This window comes from Dermacentor andersoni, chromosome 5 (genome assembly GCF_023375885.2).
Source record: "Dermacentor andersoni chromosome 5, qqDerAnde1_hic_scaffold, whole genome shotgun sequence".
Lineage (NCBI taxonomy): Eukaryota > Metazoa > Arthropoda > Arachnida > Ixodida > Ixodidae > Dermacentor > Dermacentor andersoni.
The window spans coordinates 60,578,267-60,605,757 of NC_092818.1; positions in this window are offsets into that span (position 1 = coordinate 60,578,267).

Consider the following 27,491-nt stretch of genomic DNA (forward strand, 5'->3'; position numbering starts at 1 on the left):
AATGAATTAATAACAACATGGACAGAATATCAGCTCCTAAAATTTCCGTGGAAGATATAGTGGTGCTCATCAAGACGATCAGAAGTAGTGATAGCGAGATTACGCTGCCGTGTCCCTCCATTAAACCTATATTTACACAGGACTGGTCTGACGCTATCGCCTCTGTGTCCATACTGCTAAGAAATAGAATCATTAGATCACTACTTTTTGGTATGTCGGCGATACAAATCGTTAAGAAAAGGCATCTAGAACGTCCGCTTGCTAAATTAGGCTTAACGTTATCATCATAAATTATACTCTCTTTCGGTGCGTCAATTATAGGGGTCAGCCACAGGGACGTGTTTGATGCCGTTTGCGGTTACATACAATCAACAAAACGAATAACTTTTTTATTATTCTCTTGTAATGTAATTTATTAGTTTTTGTAGGTTTCCTTATTTTTCTTTCTTCTTTTTCATCTAATAAGTGACACTTCAAAATAATAGGTAATCGCTTCAGCACGCAATTCTTGGCCAATCCCCCAATGTGTGTACGAGCCATAATATGAGGCCATCATCATCATCAGAAACCCTTGAACAGCGTGGTGGTATTCGGACGCAAGTGAGCGCCGAAGAAGTCAGCGTGCGCCGGGAGCGGGAGTAAGCCGTCGGGCCGTGGGCCCGAGCTTCCAGACTCCTACCGGAAGAACCTGGACTGCCTAGCCCCCGGAGCTAGGGCGAGGTCCCACCGCATGACTGGAGTGAGCTGTCGAGCCACGGGCTCGAGCTTCCAGATTACCACAGGCAGAACCTGGACTGCCTAACCTCCTGAGCCAGTTCAAGGTCCCATCGCGTGACAACCTAGAGTTGGCTCAAGGAGCGACCAGTGCCTTCCGTCGACGACGGCTTGGCGCTCTTCACCTACGCGACCATGTGCCAGAACTGTTGGTGAGCCGCGCCGTGCTGTCAGTCTACTGTCCTAGTGTATTCGGACGCACCTAACTATAGAATTAAAATAGCGGTCACTTTGACTAATGAGAACTGCGTTACTTATAAGCAGTCTAGAGAGCTCTTTATCCTTTTTTTTCTATCCTTTGTTTATGTATGTTTTCTTTACACTTTCTATGTGTAAATATTGTAAGCATTTATGCGGACTTCATCTTTATCTGTACAAAGTAATCATCACCCATCGGCTCGTGTTCGTTTTTGCATCGGCGCCATTTTTCCTTTTTGGAATAAAGCGTCGTCTCCATCGTAGTATTTCAAGTAGTGGAGGCGCCTTAAGATCACTTCGACCTCAATCCACTTCAAGATCTCTCGTGGAGCTATGTTCGGGACGCCGCTTACGCCAAGAGGCCGCCATGTCGCAAGACCAGACCGCAGCGTCCACCATCTCGGTTCAAGTGCCAGGCACCCCCACTCCTAGCCCTGCCAACAACCAGTATCGCGATCCTGAAATCTTCTCTGGCTTGCCTGGTGAGGACGTTGAAGACTGACTCGACAACTACGATCGTGTCGGCGAATACAACAACTGGAACGAGACATCGAGGTTAAACAACGTACCATTTTACGTCTCTCAAGTAGCCAAGACATGGTTCCTGAATCACGAGAGACTTCCGTGATTGGTCGTCTTTCAGGGAGCAGCTACGGCGGATTTTTGGCACGCCCATGGTTCGTTCGAAGTTGCGAAAAAGAGGCTGTCTGAGCGCGTCCAGCATTATGGCGAGTCGTATACCTCGTACATTGAGGACATCCTCGCGCTTTGCCGCCGTGTCGACAGTGCAATGCCAGAAACTGACCGCGTGCGACACCTTCTTAAGGGTATAGGATCTACTGCCTTCAACGTACTCGCCGCTCACAACCCTTCGACGGTGTCGTACGTCTTCTCCGTCTGTCAGCGCCTCGACGCCCTGCAATAAATCCGCTTGCAACCGGACTTTTCCGACAACCCCCTGACAAACAGTATTGAGCTCCGGTCTATCATTCCAGCCATAATTCGTGAGGAAGTGCAGTTGCATGGCTCACCCCCTTGCAGTAGCGCTAACGTCCAACCTGATTTTACTGACCTGCGCGGCATTATTAAGGAGGAATTGGCCTTCCTGCAGAACGCCCACCATACCAACGCTTCTCCTGGCCCACAACCGGCTTCTTACGCCCAGGTTGCTGCAATGCCAGCCGCGCCGTCTCCAATCGCACCATTCGCGCCTGTTCCCGATCACCTGGCACCTTTAGTCACCCGAGCACCGACCCCGCCTTACTACTCTGCCTGGCGTTCGTCGAGACCTATCGATCTGCTATTACTGCGGCTTTTGAGGACATATCACCCGGTTTTGCCGACGCCGCCAGCAAGACGAACGTCGTGGTTACGCTGCCTTTGAATGCGATGAGCCACCTCCTCGCATCTACCGTACTTACGACGGTAATCCTCCCGCTCGCCGACCTCCATCTCCGGCCGACTTCTCCAACACCGCACACAGCACACGTGCCTCGAGACGACGCTCCCCATCGCCGCTCCGACGTTCTGTTTCGCCACTTCGACCTGTCTCCCAACTCCATGTCCAGCGACCGGAAAACTAACCAGTCCAGCTTTTGGAGGGAAAACTGCATCGCTGCGAAGTGCTCCAAGTCCTCCTGAACGTCCTTCGAACATGTTATTGGTGTCTGTGGAGGGTGTGCGTTTGTTAGCTCTGATTGACATGGGAGCTACTATATCTGTTATGCTGCGGACCTGTGCTCTCGTCTGCGGAAAGTGAAGACGCCTTATATTGGATCATCCCTGATTGGGACTAATGGAGCAATCATTCGACCATCAGCCCAATGTACTGCACGCGTCTTCATTGATGGTATCCGTCATCACATTAAATTCGCGATTTTATTCCCGTGTGCTCATGAACTAATTTTAGGTTGTGACTTTATCTCGTCAGCGTCCGCTTTACTCTCTTGCCATCGACGTGTAGTCCATATGACCGAGATAGTTCATTGCAGCGGGAGTGCCGATGAGCCACGACTGCGTTTTCTCACTGCTGCCGATTCTGTACTGCCTCCAGGCCACGAACAAATCATGTCTCTCTTCTACAGACATCACCAATGGCAACGTGTCCATCACTCCTTATGGCCGCTGTCGCTTCCTGCCTGGCGCAGTTCAAAGAAAGCTCTGCATTAATCATCGCTTTAAACGCGACCACTGAGACAATCCTGCTACCTCAAGGCTCCGCAGTGGCCTGTTATGTGGATACCCAACCAGTATCCCTGCTTCGTCTTGCCGCCTCGCAAGCTCTTCCTCAACAGGGCAAATCTACTTCATCTGCCCTTGCTTCCGTGATAAGTCCTGACCTTACTGCTGCTCAGAGTGAAGCGTTGCTAAAATTTCTCACGAAGCGTCAGGCCTCCTTTGATAGGGATAGTTCGTCACTCGGACAGACTTCCGTTGCCTTCCATCGTATCGACACCGATGGCCAGTCGTTTGTACGTCGTCGTCCCTACCGAGTCTATTTGGCCGAACTCAAAATTATCGAGGAGAACGTCGCCAATATGCTGAAAAGAAATATCATACGTCCCTCCGCCAGTTCTTGGTCATCCCCCGTCGTTTTAGTGCAGAAGAAGGACGGATCGGTACGATTTTGTGTTGACTACCGCGCGCTAAACAAGATCACCCGTAAAGATGTATATCCGATGCCCCGTATCGATGACGCCCTTGATTCTTTGCAAGGCGCGCAATACTTTTCCAGCCTTGATGTTCGCTCCGGATATTGGCAAATTCCAATGCACCACCTTTTCTACTCCGGATGGTCATTACGAGTTTAACGTAATGCCTTTCAGTCTATGCAATGCTCCCGCCACATTGGAAAGAAAGATCGACATTGTTCTTCGCGGCCTCAAGTGTAAAACTTATCTCGACGACATCGTCGTGTTTTCGACTGGGTCATCTCGTTAGTCCTGGGTCATCTCGTTAGCAAAGACGGCATCCAGCACGATCCGAACAAAATTTCCGCAGTGCTCAACTTTCCACGCTTACTTCGTGCAAAAGAACTGCGCAGCTTCATTGGACTCGCCTCATACTTTCGAAGTTTTATCCGGAACATCGCCAGCATTGCCTCGCCCCTCCACAAGCTCCTTGCTCGTTCCAGTTCCTTCGATTGGAACGATCAGTGTGAAGCCGCGTTCCAAGAACTCAAGTGCGCACTAACGTCCCCACCTGTTCTTTGTCATTTTGATGACAAGGCGCCCACATTACTGCATACTGACGCTAGTGGTCAAGGAATTGGTACCGTACTGCTGCAGCGCGACCATTGATTTTGCGAAAAGGTTGTTGCATATGCAAGCCGCGTTCCGACTTCCGCGGAAAAGTACTCGATAAACGAACAAGAGTGTGTGGCTGTTGTCTGGTCCCATTCAGGAATTTCGTCCATATCTCCACGGTCGACATTTCACGGTTTTGACCGACCACCACGCCCTATGTTGGTTGTCAACAATCAAAAACTTGTCTGGACGCCTTGGCCGCTGGATACTTCGATTACAAGCATATGATTTCGATGTCATATAGAAGTCCGGAAGGACGCATCAAGATGCCGATGCTCTTTCACGATGCCCATTACCACCATCATCGGACACATCACATCACCTTGTCAAATTGGCCGCACGGAGGACGCATCGTCTATTACACCAATTTCTTCCTTGACTCCTTCAAACCGCCCTTCAGTGCTTTCCACTCACCAGCGCGCCGATTCTGATTAACATGGTATCATCAATCGCCTTAGCGGTGCTTCATCTCCACCCAATACCAGGCTACGGAAACAGCTCAAACTGTTCAAGTTCGAAGACGACGTGCTCCACCGCTACATTTTTCACCCGGAAGGCCATCAATGGGTTCCCGTTCTACTCCGCTCTCTTCGCGCTGCAGTTCTGCAGGCCTCACACGATGACCTTACGTCAGGGCACTTGGGTTACCACAAAACACACGAGCGCATACGCAGCCGATTCTTTTGACTTTCCACGAGCATAGCTAGATATGTTGCCTCGTGCACGCTTTGCCAACACCGTAAGCGACCTACTACTGCTCCGGTCGGTACGCTACAACCACTTCCTTGTCCAGCAGAACCCTTCTCTGTCGTCGACATTGACCTTTACGGGCCACTCCCACCTACTCCAGACGGCAACAGATGGATCGTCGCTGCTGTTGACCACTTGACCCGGTACGCTGAAACAGCCTCAATACGTTCAGGAGCTGCCTCAGAAGTAGCGGCCTTCTCCTTGCAGGCTATCTACTTACGTACGGGGCGCCTCACGTTCTTTTGAGCGACCGAGGCAAGGCATTTCTTTCAAGCACTCTTAATCATGTTCTCAGGGTGTCTACCAAGTTGACATTTCCAAATTCCCTGAGTTTTCCAGGTTTTCCCTGAGTGTCATTGCAAATTTCCCTGAGGGATGCAGAACTATGTTTTATGTCAAGACGGACTGAAACCATACCGCCTGATGCTGCTACTCTCTAGTAAGCACATGAAAAAAAATAACAAAGCGACTTAATCAGGGTGTCTACCAAGTTGACATTTCCAAATTCCCTGAGTTTTCCAGGTTTTCCCTGAGTGCCATTGCAAATTTCCCTGAGTGATGCAGAACTATGCAGTAAGCACATGAAAAATAAAAGCAACTTAATCCAATTTGAATACTAAGGAGCAGTGTTTATGTTATTCAAAAAGAGAATAGAAGGCAGTAGTTAGTAAAATGCACAGCAAATAAAGTGTCTTCGAAAACAATTGCAAATAGGGTCGGACATTATCAAATACGAATAAAAAGGAGATGCATACAAAGGCAAATATTTTCTAATATGAGCTATTTCTATCAACTGATAGCAACCTCAGTGGGATGAGGCCTGAACTCTGTCACAATTGAGATTCTCTCTCAACAGCTCGTAAGTCAACCTCAACAGTCCTGACATACTCTCAACCCGCGCACGACGTCCGAGTGTTGTGTTGCACTGCTTCAAAGAGTGTATTTTGGTTTGGATGAGGGACACCTGCATCTCGGCATCAGCCAAAACTTTACTTTTTGAGCTCAAGCTCTTTCAAAACGGCGGCAACAAGCTTCCTTTCTCGTTTATTCCTCAATGCGTAGGTCACTTCTGTTCTTGACCGCCTTCCGCCACTCGTTCGCCCCAAGGACCATTTGAAGCATCTTGATCAGTTGCACAGTCCACGACCGATTTTTCGAGCTCCCTAGGGGCTGCGAAAACGTCCGAAAAATCGGCCAGTTGGAAAAAAATAAATGCGTGTCATTTACTGCCCTTAGGGGCTCAAACCGCCACAGGCACGTTCGAAAACGCTCTGAAGGCCTGTCGGTACACATATTAGGCATACCTGTGCTCTTACTGTGACAGGAAATGCCGGGTGCCCGCGTGTATAATTAAGATATACATACTGTATTCCGTGGCAATAGCCCCTTCCCACACTTGTTATGCTTCACTGCAATGCTTTTCCGGAAGCTTTACCGAGCAACATTTCTGTACAGAGGCGAAGCTGACTTTCACGAACCGGCATTATGCAACGCACCGTGTTTTCCAAGTTTCTAAGCCAATCGCGAGGACCACAAAGGTGGAGTCCGTGCCATTGCTGACAGCAGCGAATTCTCTCAATAAAAAGTTCGGCACCCAATGGCAAGAAGCTTCACAGCGAACGTCGAAGCAGCTAGGCCTAGCGTTGCCGCAGTTGTAGCAACGGGTGCCAGCGGATCTGCGTGCGAGTGCCGGTTCGAGGCGGCGAAGTAATCAAAACGGCAGCGGTGGTGTCTTTGATTAATGCCGTTTCGGACCTGCGGTCGCGGCAAAACGTCCGGAAAATCGGATGGCAAAGAGTTCTTGCGTCGGAAATTTCACACGTTCTGATACGTTGACACTATGGGGTACGAGGTGGCGCCGCGAAGCCGTCCAAATTATCGGGAATCCGGAAAGTCGCTCGTTGACTGTACACTGGCAACTCCTCCTGCCAATGACAGGGCGTCAAAGACGATTCATTACGATTCCTGTCTGCTACTCGAGCCAGCATTACCGCGACTTTCGACCCTTTCAATAAAATTAAAGCTAATTTTCCCTGACAGAGGCACAAAATCCCTGAGTTTTCCCTGACTTTTTCCAGACTACTCAAAATCCCTGAGAATTCCCGGTTTTCCCGGTTTTCCCGGTTGGTAGACACCCTGGTTCTGCAAGCGTCCAACACCGTGCACAAGACAAGGTCTAGCTACCACCCTCAAACTAACGGCCTAACAGAGCGATTTCATCGCACGCTGTGCGACATGCTATCCATGTATATTCAACCTAACCATCGTAACTGGGATGCGATTCTCCCATTTGGAACACTTGCATACAACACGTCTGTTCAACGGACCACTCGATACTCTCCGTTTTTCTTGTATACGGCCGCCACCCAACTTCATCACTCGACGTTTCTTTCTTCTCTGGCCCCGTCAACGCTTCACCATTCATTTGCGACCAGTTTGTGTCTCGTCTTGCCCAATGTCGTCGTCGCACCCGTATGAACATTGAAGCCAACCAAGACGATCGCAAACATCGGTACGATGCCTCTCACCGCGTCGTTTCCTACCGCCCTGGTGACGATGTGCTCCTATGGACACCTGCACGAACACCCGGTTTATGTGAGAAGCTTGAGTCTCGATATATTGGCCCCTACAAAGTCATAGAGCAGACCTCACCGGTGAACTATCGTGTTACACCTGTTGATGCCCCAAATGACCGACGCTGCCGCGGAACAGAGATCGTGCACGTTTCCCGCCTGAAGCCCTTTCATCTCCGTTCCACTGTTTAATGTGCGGCCAGGCTGGCCGCTTCTGTCCATGGGGGAAATTAGTGTAAGCATTTATGCGGACTGCACCTTCATCTGTACAAAGTCATCATCAATCATCGGCTCGTGTTCGTTTTTTCATCGGCGCCATTTTTCATTCTTGGAATAAAGCGTCGTTTCGACCGTGGTATTTCAATATATATTCTTCTTTCACTTCTGAAAATCAAGCGCTCTCATCCTTCATTTGAATAGAGAGCATGGATAGCGATATTATTTTAAGTCGCTTTCCATAAACGGACCGTGACAGAGACCAACTCCCTCTGAGCAGCCAACATAATCGGAATCAGTTTAGACTCAAAGCTCACGTTTATTCCCCATATTCAAAATCTGAAAATAAGATGTCTGAAAACAATGAACCTTCTCAAGCTTCTGTCACGCACTACACGGAGTAGTGATCGAAAGTGCCTACTGAACTTATACAACAGTCTTGTCCGCTCCCGTCTCGATTACAATTCTGCAACACCAAGTGCATTAAAAATCCTAGACCCTGTCCACCATTTGGGTATCCGTTCCTCGACCGGTGCTCTAAGGACAAGGCCAATCCAGAGCCTATACGTAGAGTCAAATCAGTGGTCACTTCATCTGCAGCGGTCATATGGCAGTTTTACATATTTTATGAGTACAAGCGAACATTGAACATCCTTGTTATTCAACCATAAACGATATCGCCGCTGCTATGCTCTTCCATAACCGACCTGCAGTGAGGAAGCCGTTTGCTTTGCGTGTGAGGAACCTAATTGAGGAAATGGATGTTCCACTTCTTGAACACTGTCCTATGACTCAAGCGAAATTGTTACCGCCATGGCACTGGCAGCTCATAGACTGTGATATGTCGTTTGTAGATGTCACGAAACATGCGCCAGAGGCACATATTAAAATGCATTTTCTAGAACTCCAGTGTAAGTACTCTTGCACCGAGTTTTACACAGACGTTTCGAAGTCACATGCAGGGGTTTCTTACGCAGCCATCGGCATGTCTTTCTCGGAATACGGCGCACTTCACCCGGAAACTAGTATATTTACGGCCGAAGCCCATGCACTATTGTCGGCAATGAAGCATGTAATGAAATCAAAACTTCGAGAAACAGTCATATTTACAGACTCCCTAAGCGTCGTAAAAGCCTTGAAGTCACTCTATAAACACAAAATCCTTGTACTTATTGACCTTTACTCCGTTCTGTGTAGAGAGTACATATCTAACCAGCGTATCATTATATGCTGAGTACCTGGCCATAAAGGCATCTAGGGTAATGTTCTAGCACACCAAATGGCCACATCAATTACATCGCAAGCTACTCTTACCGCTGCGCCCCTGCTACAGGTCTGCAGCCTCTCTTATGAAGGAAACTGCGGAACCACTAGCAACGCTTGTGTGACACGGAAACAAATAATAAGCTGCACGTAATCAAGCCACACTTAGGTTTCTGGCCCTCCGCAACAAAGTCATGCCGAACAGACGTCCTATTCTGTCGTCTCAGACTAGAACACACATTTGGCACCTATGATTTTCTACTTATTGGAAATGAACCCCCAATCTGTCGTAGATGCGGGGAGAGGCTGACCGTCGTCCATGTCCTACTTGAGTGTCGGGAAGCCGAAGCTGAGAGAAAGAAACACTTTCCTCTGGCATACCGCTATTGTATCCCACTTCACCCGGCTATGTTTCTTGGCAAAGAACCGCTTTTTAACACCAAAGCAGTCCTCGGTTTCTTGAATGATATTGTCCAACATGTTATTAGTCCCATACATTCACAGCGTTTCCTTCCTTCAGAGGATGCCGCTGCGACAGCAGTATTGTATCACATGCCTCCAGGCCCTTGCGTCTCAAGGGCTTTGGCGACGCCGTAGTGCTGTGGCCAATCTTTGCATCTGACATGTTTTGTATATCATATCATTTCTCGCACTGTACTTTAAGGCTGATAATACACGTCATTAGTCATCGCCATAATCTTGTTACACGTTGATTTTACGCACTTTACAGCGACTATTTTAGGCCCCTTTACAGCCACGTCCCATAACCTCATAGAATCTGTGACTCCACTGCGAAGTGATTAACACTGGCATGGCCTTCTTTGGCCATACCTGGCTTTTACGCCACTACAAACCACACATTCATTCATTCATTCATTCATTCATTTTTTTGTTCGCTGACCGAGAAGTGCCACAAGCTAGCTTAGGGCTTTCCCCATTTGAAATGGTACACGGGAAAGCAGTTAAAGGACCAATAACCATTCTGAAAGAGCTGTGGTCCAGAGAGGAATTGGACAATGAGGAAAAGACCACATACACGTATGTGCTAGAACTCCGAAACCGATTGAAGGCAACCTGCAAATTGGCCCACGCGAAGTTGGCGCAAGCGAAACAGATACAGAAGAAATATTACGACCGCAAAGCAACGCACCGAAAGTTAGAACCGGGAGACAAAACAAGGTGTTCGTACTACTGCCCAGAGATAACAACATGCTTATGCAATGAAAGGGACCTTTTACGGTTACCCAAAAGAAAAATGAGTTCGACTACGAGATCTCAGTTCAGGACCGTAAGAAGGTGTTCCACATCAACATGTTGAAAAAATTATGGAGAGAGAAAGTAGATAGAAAAGGGAAGAACAAGGAGAGGACTAGAGTTTACATGGTGACTGCCGAAGAGAAGGACCACGGGGAGGTGCACACTTATATTGATAAGAACACCACGGTGGTAGAAAGTGTTAGGTTAAACCAATCCCTAGCGGCAACACAAGTAGAGAAGTTGAGAGGGTTGACTCACAAGTTCGAGGAAGTGTTTTCAGAGCTCCCCAGGCGGACAGAAGTAGTGCGGTGCGAGCTAGAGTGTTCAACAGAGGAACCAGTGCATGTAAAGCAATATCCACTACCCCTGACAATGCAAGAAGTGATTGAAAGTGAGATTGACGAGCTGTTGAGGCAATGAATCATAGAAAGGGCTAATTCTCTTTATAACGCGCCATTAGTGGTGGTTAAGAAAGCCAACAGTTCTAATAGAGTATGCATTGACTTCAGATGTCTGAACACCGTATTGAAAACAGACGCAGAACCAATCCCCATAATGGACGTGGTAGTAGAAGAGTGGCAAATAAGAGATATTTCTCAAAACTGGATTTGTCTGAAGGATACTGGCAGACTCCTATGGAAGAAGCGTCCAAAGGAAAGACAGCTTTCTCTTGCTCAGAAGGACTATTTCCATTTAAGTACATGCCATTCGGTCTAAAGACAGCGGCAGCAGTGTTCACAAGACTGATGAGACGGGTCCTACATGGTGTGCCGCACGTTGAACACTATACTGGTTGCCACTGATACATGCGATGAACATCTTCAGGCCCTGGAAAAACTACTAACGAGAGTAAAGGACGCGGGGTAGACGATATAGCCAACCAAATGTGAGCTAGGGTACAACGCTGTGGAATTTTGGGGGTACAAATTGGGAACGGGACACGTCGGGCCCAAGGAGGATACCCTAGACAAGATACATGCAGTGGGTAGGCCTAAGACAAAGAAACAAGTACAATCGCTCTTGGGACTTACATGATTTTATAGAGAATTGATCCTACAGTACGCTGAAGTAGTTGGACGACCACTGATAGAATTTATGAAAAAGGGGGGCAGACAATGTAGTGGAATGGGGTGAACATCAACAAAGACCCTTTGAAATACTAAAGAATAGTTTGACACATTCGGCGGTTCCTTTAGCACCAGACATACGAAAGGAGCTTGTGCTACGCACTGATGCCTCCGATAAGGCATTAGGTGCAGTACTCCTGCATGAGAAAGACGAGAGACTCCATCCGGTAGTTTTTGCTTGCAGGCGACTTAACAATGCAGAACGGAATTACTCAACCGTAGAGAAGGAATGTCTCGCCCTTGTATGGGCAATACAGATATTCCACATCTATTTATTTTGCAAACAATTTAGGGTGCAAACGGACCACCAGCCCCTAGAGTTTTAGAGTAAAGCTAAGCTAATGGCTGAATAATGAGGTGGAGCCTCATCTTGCAAGAATACTCCTTCCATATATAGTACATTAAAGGACGACAAAATCTGGGGGCGGATTTCATGAGTAGGGTGATGGAGTGATGAAGTACCAAGAGTATAACGCGGACGGAGCAAGTGTACATATGTAAAGTGGTGGGAACAGTGAACTTGCAAACGTTGTGAACAGTACATGTGGTGAAATGTGCGAGGCAGTGTGGTGAACATCTTCAGAACACGATGACGCAAGAAAAAGAACCAAGTCACAGCAGGAGAGTCAAATTCGCGACCAAGAAGACCGACGGAAGGTAGATTTTTGAAAACAAAAACACTTGGAAAGGGGACCCATGTCATATGTAGGAGGCATGCAGAGCAGAAAGGGAGAAGAGTACAATGTGCACGTATAGGTCCGACCGATTGGGGATCGAGGGAGAAGCGTCGCCGAGCTGGGAATTATCGATGCGACTCTGGGCCAAGAAAGTTGTAGCGTCAGCATCGCACTGGCGACAGGAGCCATGGAGGTTCGGTCAAACCCGTGACGCTGGCGGTCCAGGGAGTGGCCGTCGACCTCGGCGACGTTCGAGCGAAGCTCCTTGGACCTGCTGCAGTCTCTCACGGCAACGCCGGCCACTCCAGGAAGGATCGCCCTTCAGAGGCTGACCAACACGTACGATAGTCCGTGGGGCGTCTCGTCGGCATTCGAAGTAGCGGCGAAATGCGGAGTTAAGCCTAACCGGTGAGGCCGGGGGTTCACGTCACCGACGGAGTTCGGGACACCGGCATCAGAGACGGACGAGTTGACTGGCCAACACCAAGGCAACAACGTTTACGGAGTCGGCGAGAACACCGACTATGATGAAGATCTGACACGCTTCGGACACGGAAGATACCCGCGCCGACAAAAGTCAGTAAGAACGGTCTTTCTATAGTGTCGCAGCCATAAGCTAGGATGGCCTGATTTTCGCGTAACAAACGCCAAGGACTAACGTAGCCAGTAATAAGGACATGTTTAGTGATTATTAAGTAGGTTGCATGGGTGTTAGTATTTCATCATTGTTTTAGTTTGAATAAATTTTATATTGAGTTTGGGGTAGAGCATAATTAAACTCTGTTTGCGGTGCTGCTCTACGTCTCCCAACCCCATCTCACATGTCTCCTTGAAGAAAAGTTCACTTTTTGAAACGTTGGCTCCTGCTTTCACCTTGTTTTCGTTTTGCTCATCGTCTTGAATTTCCATCTCTCGCCTTCCCCGTGTTAACCCTATTTCTCGTAACATCCGCACGCCCCCCGAGATCGGTGACACACGACATTGATAGAGAAGTGCAGAACAAAACAAAGAAGACTCGTTGCGAAACTAAGGAGTATTTCTGCTGTTTACGTGCATTGAAGCTCTCTCCTTTTGTGTTTTCTTGCTTTTAATCTTATCTTGCAATGAACTTTGTATTCGTACCGCAAGCTGTCTTCGAGCATTCATTGTGTTGAACCGAGCCTACGTACCAGGCATATACGCACCTGTGACACCGCCTCACAACTTACCCTACAGTACACATCATTAAACGTTTACATTCCTACAGCAAAACACCCAACGTCAATCTCTTCTACGTCCCTGGTCATGGAAACACCTTAGGGAAGGATAGGCTGACACAGCCAGTGCAACAGTCTCCGTAAATGGTAAATTTTGCTAATGTTATTTAGCCGTCAGTTGGATGCGTACAGAACTATATTTTACCTAAAGAACACGCTGGCTACCTACGTGGACAAAAGCACGGGCACTGAACTTCAAATGTATATATAGCCCCTCTTCAAAACCTCCTTTCTCCACCTCGAAAGCCACTAATCAACCCCATTATGGAACCCATGGTCGTTTCCCATTTCATCTCCACAGATTTTGTTTCCCCCATTAAGCACCTCTATTTCTTGTTTATCATCTCGGACAGGGAGCCCAAGGTTCCTCGGTCTCTTATCAGGCCAGTCCACCCATCACAGCCGGCGGGCTATCTGCGGAAGTCATATTGAGCTACTCAAATCATTGATACACCACCCGTCGCTATGCATAGCGACTGACACATGCGGCATCAAAGCATTGTACGCACACACACTGCATTATTAAGGAGAAAGCCTCTCTAGGCTCATGGTGAAGTTTGTGTCAACAGACCCGACCGACGGAGTGTCCGCCGAAGCGTGATCACGCCGTATGAAGACAGATTGACCAATGACCGTTATGTCTAACTACGGCTTGTAATGAGCACAATTGATTACAAATGACTAAAGATGCTTACTAGTGAGCAGTAATAACTAATAATGACTGAAATGACTAGTAATGACTATGAAATTATCAATATGTCTAACGACAACTTGTAACGACTACAATTGATTACAAATGACTAAATATGCATAGTAATGACCAGTAATGACTAATAATGACTGAAAATACTTGTAATGACTACTAATGACTACGAAATTACAAATGTCTAACGACGAATGCTAACCACTACAATTGGTTAGAAATGACAAAAAAATACTTGTAATGACCAGTAATGAATAATAATGACTGAAATGACTTGTAATGACTACTGGTGAATATAATATGACAAACATGTCTAATGACGGCTCATACTGACCACAATTGATTACAAATGACTAAAAATGCTTAGCAGTGAACAGTAATGACCAATAATTACTAGTAATTACTAGTAATGACAACTAATGGACGATATGTCTAACGACCAATTGTAACGACTACAATTGATTACAAATGACTAAACATGCCTACTAATGAGGCGAATGATAAGAGCCGGAAGAGTAGGCTTTCGCAGTTCACCTCTTAAGAGAGATCCTATGAGACCCTGTAATTTTTCAATTATATCGGTAAGCTTTCAACATAGCTAGCCTGTTAAAAGATACCCTAATTATATAACACCGACTCAATATAAAGCAGCCATGAAAGATAAAGAAGAGAACGCTGCTAATTCAGCTGTGCCGCAATACCTCATCTTTTACTTCTGCTGGTTCGTCACCTAATGTCGTCTAAATATGCATGTTATTTGTCCTACGATACCCTATGATAAAGTGAACTATGGTGGAGAATGCCTCGGAAGGTCCAACAGCCGGACTCCCCGAGTACATTTATCAAGTTTGTCTGGCAATGGCACTGTTTCAGTAATCAAGAAAACACTTGCTTCACCCGGTCTTTCCTCCTACCATAAATGCTCCCATTCATGCTTGTTTCACAGCCTTTGCCATTATAACCCTGTACTCAACGGTGATCTTTTACCTCACCCTACGTACGGCTCGTCTCGCTTGGATCATAACTTCAAGGTTTTTGTACCGCCCTGTCAAACTAACTTACACAAAGCTTCTTTCATACAGAGATTAATTGAATTCAGCGGCGAGTGCGACCCCCTTCCTGCTTCTCTCACCACTATCAACGACCACAAAATTTTCCGAACTGCTCTTCACCACGCATTTTCTTCATCGCACACGCTGCGCGAGTTGCTACTTCGGTTCAAGAAGTGCTTCGCATCTACTTCTAAGGTACGCCAGACGCCCATCACGAGACACCGAATAATCACTTATGACGATTCTCGTCCCATACGACAACTGCCTTATCGCGTATCGGCGAAAGAGCGCAACGTGATTAATGCACAAGTGAAAGAAATGCTTGACGATGAGGTCATACAACCATCCCAAAGCCCCTGGTCGTCGCCGGTGGTCCTTGTCAAAAAGAAAGACGGAACGCTTCGGTTCTGTGTTGACTATAGAAAGTTGCATGACGTCACAAAAAAAGACGTTTATCCGCTTCCGCGGATCGATGATTCGTTAGATCGGCTGCGGCGAACCATGTATTTTTCATCCATTGATTTGAAGAGTGGATATTGGCAAATCGAAGTTCACGAACGAGATCGCGAAGGAACTGCCTTTGTTACCCCGGATGGACTGTACGAATTTAAAGTACTTCCATTCGGCCTGTGTTCTGCACCGGCCACATTCCAGAGAATGATGGACACTGTTCTTACGGGTCTGAAGTGGCACAGTTTAGTATACTTAGATGACGTCGTCGTGTTTGCGGCGACCTTCGAAGAACATCTGAAGCGTTTAGAGGCGGTACTTGAGGCGCACCACTCCGCTAATCTCACACAAAAGCCAGAAAGGTGTCACTTCGGTGACGAAGAGTTGAAGTTATTTGGGCATGTCGTGAACGCCGACGGTGTCCAGCCTGACCCAGACAAAACATCTGCTTTTGCTGCTTTTCGACTCCTCGTGACAAGAAAGCAGTACGCCGCTTTCTCGGTCTGTGTGCGTACTATCGTCGCTTCATCGCTAATTTCTCCCGGATCGCCGAACCACTCATACGCCTCACGCGAGAAGACACACCCTTCGTTTGGACAGATGAGCAGAACGCAGCTTTCACCGAGTTACGGCAGCGCCTGCAGGAATCACCCGTTCTCGCTCACTTCGACGAGGACGCTGACACCGAGGTGCATACCGACGCAAGCAACATAGGTCTTGGCGCTGTTCTCGTTCAACACCAGGAAGGCGTCGAGCGAATGATCGCTTACACCAGTCACACCCTTTCACGCGCCGAAATCAACTACTCCACTTCCGAGAGAGTGTCTAGTGGTTGTGTGGGCCATCATAAAATTTCGGCCTTATCTCGACGGTCGCCCTTTCAAGGTGGTGACAGACCACCATTCCTTGTGTTGGCTAGCCAACCTACGAGACCCATCCGGGCGACTTGCTCGATGGAGTCTCCGTCTGCAGGAGTTCGATGTTACCATCGTCTACAAATCGGGCCGCAAACACGAAGATGCGGACACGTTGTCGCGCGCTCCCGTCAAAACTTGCGATAAGGACATGGACGAAGACGGCGCATTTCTTGGGGCCCTCACCGCATCTGACCTGATCACACGGCAGCGCGAGGACGCCGAAATACGCCCTCTCATAGATCACCTAGAAGGCAAGAATGTCAAAATTCCACGACACATTTCTCGCAGTCTCTCGACCTTCTGCCTCCGAAAGGGTGTCCTCTACGAGAAAAACTGGAGTGCCAACGACAAAGAGTATCTATTGGTCGTACCTGCCACTCTCCGTGATGACATTCTCCTAGCCTGCCATGATGAGCCCACGTCCGGACACTTGGGATTTTCACGCACTCTTGCAAGAGTACGCCCATACTTTCTGCCATGGTGAAGCGTTACGTGCAAAGCTGCCGTGAGTGTCAACGCAGGAAATCACCGTCTTTGAAGCCCGGGGGGTTACTCCAACCCATCGCACCAGCTAGCGCGCCATTTGATCAAATTGTAATAGATCTTCTGGGACCCTTTCCCTTGTCAGCCAGCGGAAACGAGTGGATTATAGTCGCCACAGACTAACACGCTACGCCGAGACGAAAGCTGCACAACGTGCCACGGCCTACGAAGTTGCCCAGTTCTTTATCGATCAGATAGTCCTAAGACATGGTGCCCCATCACATGTCGTCACGGACAGAGGAACTGCCTTTACGGCCCAACTGATAGAGGACATATTTGAGCTGAGCTGCACGCAGCATCGCAAGGCCACTGCCTATCATGCGCAGACCAATGGACTGATGAAACGGCTAAACAAAACCATTGCTGACATGCTGTCTATGTATGTAGACGTCCAGCATAACACATGGGATCAAGTCCTGCCGTGCGTTACATTCGCGTACAACACCGCCATTTAGGAAACAACACGATTCACACCTTTCCGTCTTGTCTACGGGCGCGAGCAAGGTCCAGACCACGCTAGACGCAATGCTCCCGCACGACACCGACGCATCACTTACTTCCGACGCCGAGCAACTTACTCAACACGCAGAGGAAGCTCGTCAACTTGCGCGCATACACATCACGAAGCAGCAGAGTACAGACGCGCGACGCTACAACCTTCGACATCGGCAAGTCGAGTACCAGCCAGGTGACCAAGTCTGGGTGTGGACTCCAGTCCGTCGCCAGGGGTTGTCTGAGAAGCTGCTTAGTAGATACTTTGGACCCTACAAAGTGATGCGCCGCGTTAGTGAAGTGAATTATGAGGTCATTCCCGACGGTGCCGCGTCGCCTCGGCGTCGACAGCACCACTCAGAGATAGTGCATGTTATTCGCCTCAAGCCGTATTTCGCGCGTTAAGGCGGCGCCAACCCAATCTCATACGACTTCCACACTTCCACTTTCTTTTAGTAAGCATCGTAGTTTAGTAAGCATCGGGTCGATGCTTTTCTTTTGGCGGAGGGATAATGCCGCTAGGTGTCACGCGCCAGCGCTGAGAAAAGTGACTGGAACGCGCGCTCGGCAAGAGGTGGGCGCTGAAGAAGAAGAAGCAGAGGCTGAGGACCCTGGCTTGAGTTTTTGTGTACGCCATCTTGTACAGCTGTCTGTCTCGCCGACGCCGGGTACATCTTCACTTGTCGTTTCGTGACAATATTTAGGTTTAGTAGAGAGGTTAGCGAGATCATTGATGTAAATGTTAAAAAGAAGCGGACCAAGAATGATGCCCTGAGAAACACCTTTAACTATGGATTTTAAATCGGAACAATAAGTTTCTGTTTGAACGAACTGCTGTCGAAAACTGAGATATGATGTGATAAGTTGCAAGAAAATGCCCTCGGATTCCATAAATTTTCAGTTTCTTCAGCAAAGTGAAGTGATGAATACAATCAAATGCATTAGAAAAGTCGACATAAACACCTAGTACACAGTTCTTTTTTCCAAATTCGGACAAAATAAATTCTTTCTGTTCCAGCAAAGCTTCCATATTGAGCATCTGAAATAAGTTTGTGTAAATCAAAGAACGAGCAAAGCTGATAATGGATAAGCTTCTCCAAGCCTTTTGAAAATATGGGTCGGTAAAAAATATTCATATCATTAGGATCACCATTTTTGAAGAGCATAGTTACTTTAGCGATTTGCATTCGCTTTGGAAAGCATGCACTTGTAAGGCAAAGGTTAAAAATATGGGTTAAATATGGACACATGACATCCAACACATATTTCACCGGACGTGTCTGAACTCCTTCAGCGTCGCAAGTTGAACTATTATTTAAAGAAGAAAAAACTGATGTAACTTGTTCCTCTGTTACAGGGCTTAGAAAAGCAGATGAATTATTTCTAACGGGCATAAAATTGTAAAAATTTTCAAGTGTACCATGATCAGAATAATGAAGTAAATACTCATGAAAGGAATCTGCAAGGGCGCAGCCAGACACTTCACAGTCATTTATTGACAACTTCTCGATTCTAGGTGAAAGTTTCGTGCGTTTAAAAACAGTGTTCAACTTTTTCCATACGAGGTCACTTTTCTCTAGGCAATTCTGGAATTCAGAGTAAATGTAACTAGATCTGCTTTCTTTAACCTCCTTGTTTAATTTATTTCGGCACGCCTTAAATCGCTTTAAAGTATCAGGATCTTTTGTTTTAATAAACTGATGGTAACGCATATTTTCTCGTTGATTTTTCGGCGCAGTTATGGAGTTATCCAAGGTTTGCGGATTTTTTTACCTAGCTTAAAAGTTTTTATTGGAAAATGTCGCTTGTAAATCTGCAGGAACTGGTTCATAAATTTTTCGTACCCTTCATCGGCATTTTTCATCTCCATTACCCATGTAAAACCTCACTTCAGTAGTTCAGTCCTGAAGCTGTCTAAATTTGACAGAGTAATAGATTGAAAAAAAAAATGGGTGGTCGGCTTTTGCATCCTTCAAAATTATGCTTCTTTACCATAACAAATATCGGAAGTTGGTCGCTAAGACCACGTGATGTAGCTCCTGCTGTGATGTCCGTATTATCAAAATTTGTCACAAAAAGGTCTAGCAGTGTTTTATTGTCTTCCGTAAGTCGGGTCAGTAATGTGATTGCATTATCGCAACCATTTGATGTAATAAGCATTTTCATGTTTCTTTGTTCGTTAGTGTTTGCTAGCATATCTATATTAAAGTCACCGGCTGACGTGACAGAGTAACCATTTGCAGAAACAAAATCGAGAAACTGCTCGTAAAATAAAAAAAAAACGCTTGACACATTTCCATGTGGGGGCCGGTGACAAACAGAAAACACATGCCCATTTACACGAACTGACAATATTTCAAAATCATCACATGGCACAGAAAATGAAGCAGTTCACACTTTACATTCGGCTTCATCAATAGCATGACTCCACCACCAGAACAATTTTTCCGATTTAAGCAGAAGGATTGATAACATGAAAACCGAAAGTTATCCTGGTCGTTTTTACACCAAGTTTCAGTTAACATGACAGCGTCGAACAAAAAAGAAAAACTAGAGATAAAACAATCCATTTCTGCTTCCTTGTTGTAAAGTGAGCGAACGTTTAAATGAAGGCATTTTAGTGCATTTTTGTGCTGGTTCGTTCCAACTGCGTTTTTGCATCCTTTGGAAGAAAGTAATTGTCATTGGCCATTTCAAACTCCGACAACATATTTTGCACCCATTTGTTGGACACTTTGGAATATGCTATGACGGAAGGTGACGCATATTGCGCACTACGATTGCCGACTGGCCATCTGTATTGCGCATGAAGATCTTTCCATTCCTGTGCCAGACATACTGATATGCATTTTGTTTTGCCCAGTCCTTCATCAGTCGCAGCAGATGTCGGTATGACTAGTCATATTTTCCATAATGGCAATGTTGCTTTTTTTCGTCCCTCAGTTTATTCCTTTTCTCGAGCCACTTATCTCTGACAGCTTGCCTGGTGTATTATAACTATTATTCCTGGGATCTTATCGTGCTTTGCAGGTAGCCGGTGAATTGCATCGACGTCTGCGCTCGAAAGCCTTAAAATTCCTACCGTGTCAGCCACAGCGTGTACATTATCTAGCAGATTTTCAGGTTCGGTGGACTGAATTCTATGGAATTCAAGGTCCAGCTTTCTGCTCCTCCATTCAAGATCATTGACGTCACTTCGCAACGTTTCATTTTCTTCTTCTTTTTCTTTTCGACCTTTCTCTCCAAAAATTTCCAATCTCTTTTGAATATCCTTAGTCTTTTTCCTGGGTACTTAGCCTTTCTAGCACTTCGTCATACTTCTCTGACATTAGCTCTACAGCTGTTTCAATGCTAGCTACAGTTTCCTTAAGCGGCATCAGCTCGTCTAATTTCCCATTTATGGTAACGAGAAGAGTTTTAATGTCGGCTATCTCGTCATCAGCCAGCTTTTCACCTTGATTGTCTCCTTTGCTGTTTCCATTTTTGCATGTGGGGCATGCCCATTTCTGCTTGGCTGACTCCGATTTACTTTTGTACTGCTTTACGGTAAGCCCAGCACAGGTTCCGAGATGGTACATTGGACGATGTGGCGCTTATATGTCTGAGTCGGTGTAGTCCTTTCGCACTGATCGATGGACTACTGGCATCTCTGCTGAGGGTTGTCTCCGTAGACTAGGCCTGGCTTGTTGAGCGTTGTCGTCAATGAGGGCGAGGTTGTCCCCGTAGATAGGACGAGGCCGTTGTCATCGGACCAAGCATTTGCTGGCGACCCCGGTGCACAGTCTCAGGGCGTGGAAGATCAAGACCGACTGATGCAGAGCCACTGGTGTCCTCCTCCTGCTCAACTCGTCAATCTCGACGTCCTTGATTCACCGCCATCTTCGCCCAGTGACGATGATGATGGCCTCATATTATGGCTCGTACCCACACTGGGGGATTGGCCAAGAATTGCGAGCTGAAGCGATTACATTATCTTTTGAAGTGTTACTTATTCGATAAAAAAATAAGGAAGAAAGATACGGAAACCTACAAAAACTAATAAATTACATTACAAGAGAACGATCAAAAACTTATTCGTTTTGTTGATTTTATGTAACCGCAAACGGCATCAAACACGTCCCTGTGGCTGACCCCTATAATTGACGCACCGAAAGATGGTATGATTTCCGATGATAACATTACCCTAATTTAGCAAGCGGAAGTTCTAGATGTCTTTTTCTTAACAATTTGTATCGCCGACATACCAAGAAGTAGTGATCTAGCGATTCTATTTCTTGGCAGTATGGACACAGAGGCGATAGCGTCAGACCAGTCCTGTGTAAATATAGGTTTAATAGAGGGACACGGCAGCGTAATCTCGCGATAACTACTTCTGATCGTCTAGATGGGCACCATTGGATTTTCCACGGAAATTTTAGGTGCTGATATTCTGTCCATGTTGTTATTAATTCACTGGCATCTCTATGAATTGAATATTTTCTATATCTCATTGCTGTTATGTGCGCCACTACTGGAATAACCGGCATTATAGGTCCACTCAGGGATGCTCGTGCTAATGACACTTCCTTTTCATTTGAATGTAAGCCACAGTGGCCAGGTACCCATAATAATTTTAGAGAATTCAACTGTGGAGGAACTAATGTTAGAAACGTCGTTAGAGTTGCCGAATCGGATGAAGCTGTAAGCGAAGTACAGACCGAAAGGGAATCTGTTATAATGACCGCACTTATTGAGTTTGAAGGGAGTTTTCGAAGCGCTAAAATCACTGCTAAAAGTTCGCCTTCAAAAACGGGTGTAAAATCTGGCAGTCTCAAGGAGAATGACCAGCCAAGAGGAAGCGAGAAAATGCCTACGCCTGACTTTTCGTTGTTCACTGAAGCGTCTGTAGCTATTAAGTTATTTGTTTGTACGTATGCTAGGTAATATTGCAACAGGTTATTTTAAAAAGTGGCTGATTAAAACTTAGAGTTTGGGGGGAAGATGTCATCGAAATCTATCTTAATATTCTTATTTGATTCCGTTGATCAAATTACCTCTCGAATGTTCACATTCAGGCTGTCTAGTTGTTTTTGTACAAATGTAATCTGTGGAGTGTGAAAACGAGGCCAATGAGCAAGGAAGAAGGAATTTCGATCATTAATAAAGGCGTATTCAGATCGTCTAAGCGGCAAGCTGTAAAATTTCAGAAATGCTTGAACCTGGGGAGTCCAAGACACAGGCATAGCGCCTGACGCTCCAAAAGAACCAGAGGCTTTATCTTATAAACAGGGCCACCTCAGAACAAGACAAACCCAAATTCCAATATGCGGCGCATGTACATTTTATAAATCATCAACAGTGAATCCCTAGGTAGTCCATATTGTCGGTTACTCATTCTGCGAAGAATACATAAAGCACGTTGTGCCTTACCCGCTACACTTTCTATGTGTGGACTCCAGTTGAGTGTTCTATTATATGTGATTCCCAAATATTTAACAGACACCACCTGTGGAATGGGTTCTTCCTTATAACCTATAGAAATTGAAACCAGATCCATGACCGGGAACACTAAAATTGCGCTTTTGCTTACATTTAATGACATACAAATTGTCTGAAGCCATACCTCTAGCATACTCATGTATCTTCGTAATTTTTGGTATAGAGTGTTAATGTCAGTGTCGGCCGCAAAGAATGCAATGTCATCTGCATACACGTAAACGTGCACATCCTGACAAGTGGGGATGGAGCTCATTATTATATTAAATAAAATTGGGGATAGGACCGCTCCTCGGGGAACACCGGGAGTCTGTCTGAATTTAGACGATGAACATCCGTCCTTGAAGCAATAAAATTCTCTTGATCGCAAAAATTCTGCCAACCACGCGGTAATATAATTTGGGGAATTACGACGCTGCAGAATATCCAGTAAAATTGAGTGTTCAACGCTGTCATAAGCTTTAGCTATATCTAATTTCACCAAAGCAAAATATTCTCTCCTTTTCCGGGCAAGTTGGATGCGGCTCTCTAAATCAACATGGGCGCACCATATTGAGCAATTAGCTCTGAAGCCTATTTGATTTAGACTTAATATTATACTATCCGTCATCCAGATAGTAATTCTGCAAAGTAATACCCTCTCTATGAGCTTGACCATATCAGAAGTAAGAGAAATAGGTGTGATGTTTTCTATGTTATAACCTACTCCTGGTTTTTTAGGTATCGGGATTACTTTAGCTACTTTCCAATCGTAAGGTATCCAGGCCTTGTGTAAGGAATAGTTTATAACGTTTAGGTCTCCAGGAGCTAGATGGAATAAAATTTTTATCATGTGAACGGCAATTCCATCGGGACCAGGGGCTGACATGGGTAAGTTTCGAATCACTTTAGCTAATTCAGGCAATGTAACTTCAGTAAACACTGATGACGGGGCTAATTTTTGCATTTATAGGACATCGATGACGTGAATCTACTCTCCAAGCCTTTAGCAGGGAGTTCAAGAGATTTGCTCATTTCATCAGGAGACCGATTGACATAATCAATATTACTTGGCGATGGCAGAATTTCCCGATATCTCATGTATCTAAACAACGATTTCTTGTTTTTAGATTTAGAAACGAAATCACAGTGTTTTCTATCATAATCTTCTTTAGCTTGAGTAACTGTACGTTTGAATACAGCAGCGTAAAACTTGTAATCAGACCAATTTTTAGGGCACTGGTTGTAGAGGAGCTGCTTCCAAGCTGCCTGTCGGCGTCGGTGGTCTCGCGTGCAGTCTGTATTCCACCAAGGGTTATAAGATGTTTTCTTTGCAGATGTAACACTAAATTCAGCCTTTTTGTATGTTCTTTCAATTACCGCACAAAGTTTCATGGCCTTGGTGTCTTCTTGCTCTTCAGAATAAGAAGCCAAATGTACCTTAAGATCGGATTTAAATTTATTATAATCTACAAATACGCGTACCTGGGAGCATGATGGCGTAATCGGGCAAGCAATTTCAACCATCATTGCAAAGTGGTCACTGTTGGTGGCACAGTCCAAGGCTGCCCATGATGAGCATGTGAGGGACGAACTTACGAAACTTAAATCCAATGCGGAGCGGGATTGTTTACAAATATATGTAGGAATTCTAGAGTTCAGACAAAACAGATTATTATCTCTTGTCCAATCCCACAAGCGTTTGCCACTTTGGTCAGTTCGAAAGCCCCAGCACGTGTGATGGAAGTTGAAATCTCCAACAAGAATTTTGTGCTTACACCATGGTCACTGCTGAATCCAAACATCGAGTGTTCTGCACACCCGCCGGTAAGTATAAATTTACTAACGAGAAAGGTAGACACCCTGGTATGGTTATATCTAATGCAAAAATTTCACTTTCGGGAGACACATGTTTATATGAAATCTTTGCCTTAAGGCTATTTCTGTTAGTGATAAAGAAAGCTAAACCTCCGCCCTTCGATAGACGGTCCGGTCGGAGAGATAGATAGTTACTTAATTGAAAAGATTGATGTCCTGAAAGCCATGTTTCTTGCAAAGCAATAATATCCGGGGAGAATTTCGATGATAAATACAATAAATATGTTGCTGCAGAGTCAATTGATCGGCAATTCCAATGACGAATTTTGAGGAGACCTATGGTTGCGAAAGTATGGACTCAGTAACTGCCTTACTTAAAATGCTTTCCTTTAAAAAATCTTCCTTTGTAACGATGTCTTTCAGATATTTCTTTGTCTTTGACTGAGTTAGAGTAGTGTCTTTTTTTGACAAAGGGGATCTACATCACTTTAACGATCGAGGATCCATGTCCATTTCATCTGCGCCCTGTGTGTTATCATTGACGCCTGTGCATTGGCTCTGGTTAACATCGACAGATGGGCCTACAATTTGGCCATCTTGAGACGGGAAATTGGCGCTTACTTCTTCATTTCAAGGACGTGGACAGTCGGTCGTTTGAGAATTTATACCAACTGCTGTTGTTGTTCCGAATATCTGCGCCATCTGGCTAATTAGAATTTGTGTCAAGGACCCACAAAGGTTTCCGGCTAGGCGCTCCATTGCTTTTTCCATTGCCCTTTCGACAGCATCAGCAATAGAAAGTGAAAGAGACGCACCCGTTGCTGTCGTCTGGCGGGCTGTGACGCTGGCGTGTCCCTGTGTCCTAGCATTAATTTCACTTACGGCTTCTCTACGGGAATAACGTCTTCTTTCAATGATTTCCAGGATTTGAATTTCCCGAGCCTTTGCTGAGCAATTACAATAATCAGCAGAGTGCGCGTCATTGCAGAGGCAGCACATTTCTTCCTTGCTTTTGCACTCGCTAGAATTGTGCTCTTCACCACAGGTTCGGCACCTGGGAGCAAATCTACATCCTTTTAAGGTGTGCCCGTAACGCCAGCACTTCACACACTGGAGGGGACGAGGGGACAGAGGTTCCACTTTATATATTAGAGGCCATGCCTTAATCTCTGATGGTCGAATTGTCCCTGCAAACGTGCCCATGACCGATTCACTAGGGATACTGTTTTTCTCTACCACACGTCCACACCTAAACTGAAATTACACCCGCCGGCGAAAACATCGCTAATACTTCTGCCGGGGTCATGTTCACGTCGACGCCGCGGACAAGCCCTTTCACACAAGCCAAGTGGGGAGGAATAAATGCGCTCACCGGATCGGCGGCAAACAGCGAACATTTTAAAAGGTCTTGTACACAGGACTGGTCTGCAGAAAAGTAGGATACCACCTCTGCCAAACTGGCGGACCTCAGTGATGTTCTGGAAATGGGCCGTCATTGATCGTATTTCCGTCTGAATCGCTTTTGGATTCTGCATCCGTATAACTCCGTCACTCGTTGGAACAAGAGCCACAGGAATTGATGTGACGCCGTTGCGAAGAAACAGACCCACAGGTAACTCCCGCGGAGGAATAGAAGCGGACCAGGGGAGGCCCCTGGCCCTGGTGACGAAAAAGGCATCTGCGTGGTCTGATTAGCTAAATAATAATGAGGCTAACAAAACAGTTGACAATCGATAAAAGAGAAAACAGCTACTCAATCCTTGGCCAAATCCTTGGGAGGCAAGAACAGCTCCACTAGAAGCGGCACTGGACCGCGCCGTCCGCCGCTTCTTCTTCTTCGCCGTGCTTTTTCTTCTTCTCCCTTCTCCTCTAGCGGTGTTTTGCCATTTCCCACCTCGCTCCTTCCAGGCCACGTCCAGCCTTCTTCCGCTTCCTTCTACTTCAACTCGTGACAGGCCCCGAGACGCCCATTTCGTCGTTTGTTGATCAGTGACAACGTTTAAAACTGTTATATAACTACCTGGCCACAAGATTGTTAGGCAAACCCTTGACTAAAGAAGACGCAGTTCTGTTTAATTATGGGATTACGTTATGTTGTCAAGAGATCTAAAGATGAATGTAAGTCGTTGATAGCAGAAAAATCACTTTTTCTATAGTCTCTGGCCAACTTAGAATGACAATGTTTACGGTGACAATGATGCTCGTATTGAGAACTGGATTATGTCGTGATCATGCAGCATGTGTCTGTTTCTACAGTCAGAGATAGATCACTTTTCAACAAATTGGAATAACTGCCACACTAGGGGGATAAGGTAAATGCATATTAGCCCCAACTTCCCTCCTGCCCCTCCGAGTTCCGATACTGACAGATCAATTGAGATCTGAGTTCCGATACTGACAGATCAATTGAGATGGTGAACCGACTCACTGCGGCCTTCGTTTCGCGCCGTCAGAGGTCGGCGTCTCTGAGCGGTTAGGGTGGCATTGACGGTATCGAAACCAGGCTCCTTCACCAAGCAAGATGTTGGCAAATATCTAGGAATTATTCCTGCAAGACGAAAAAAAGAGCTATATATACTTAGTGAACCCATCTGCGCATTTAAGCAATCGGCCCCAGTTTAACGGCATTAGGCATGCGCATGTGGTGCAAAAAGTCAAGAAAAAAT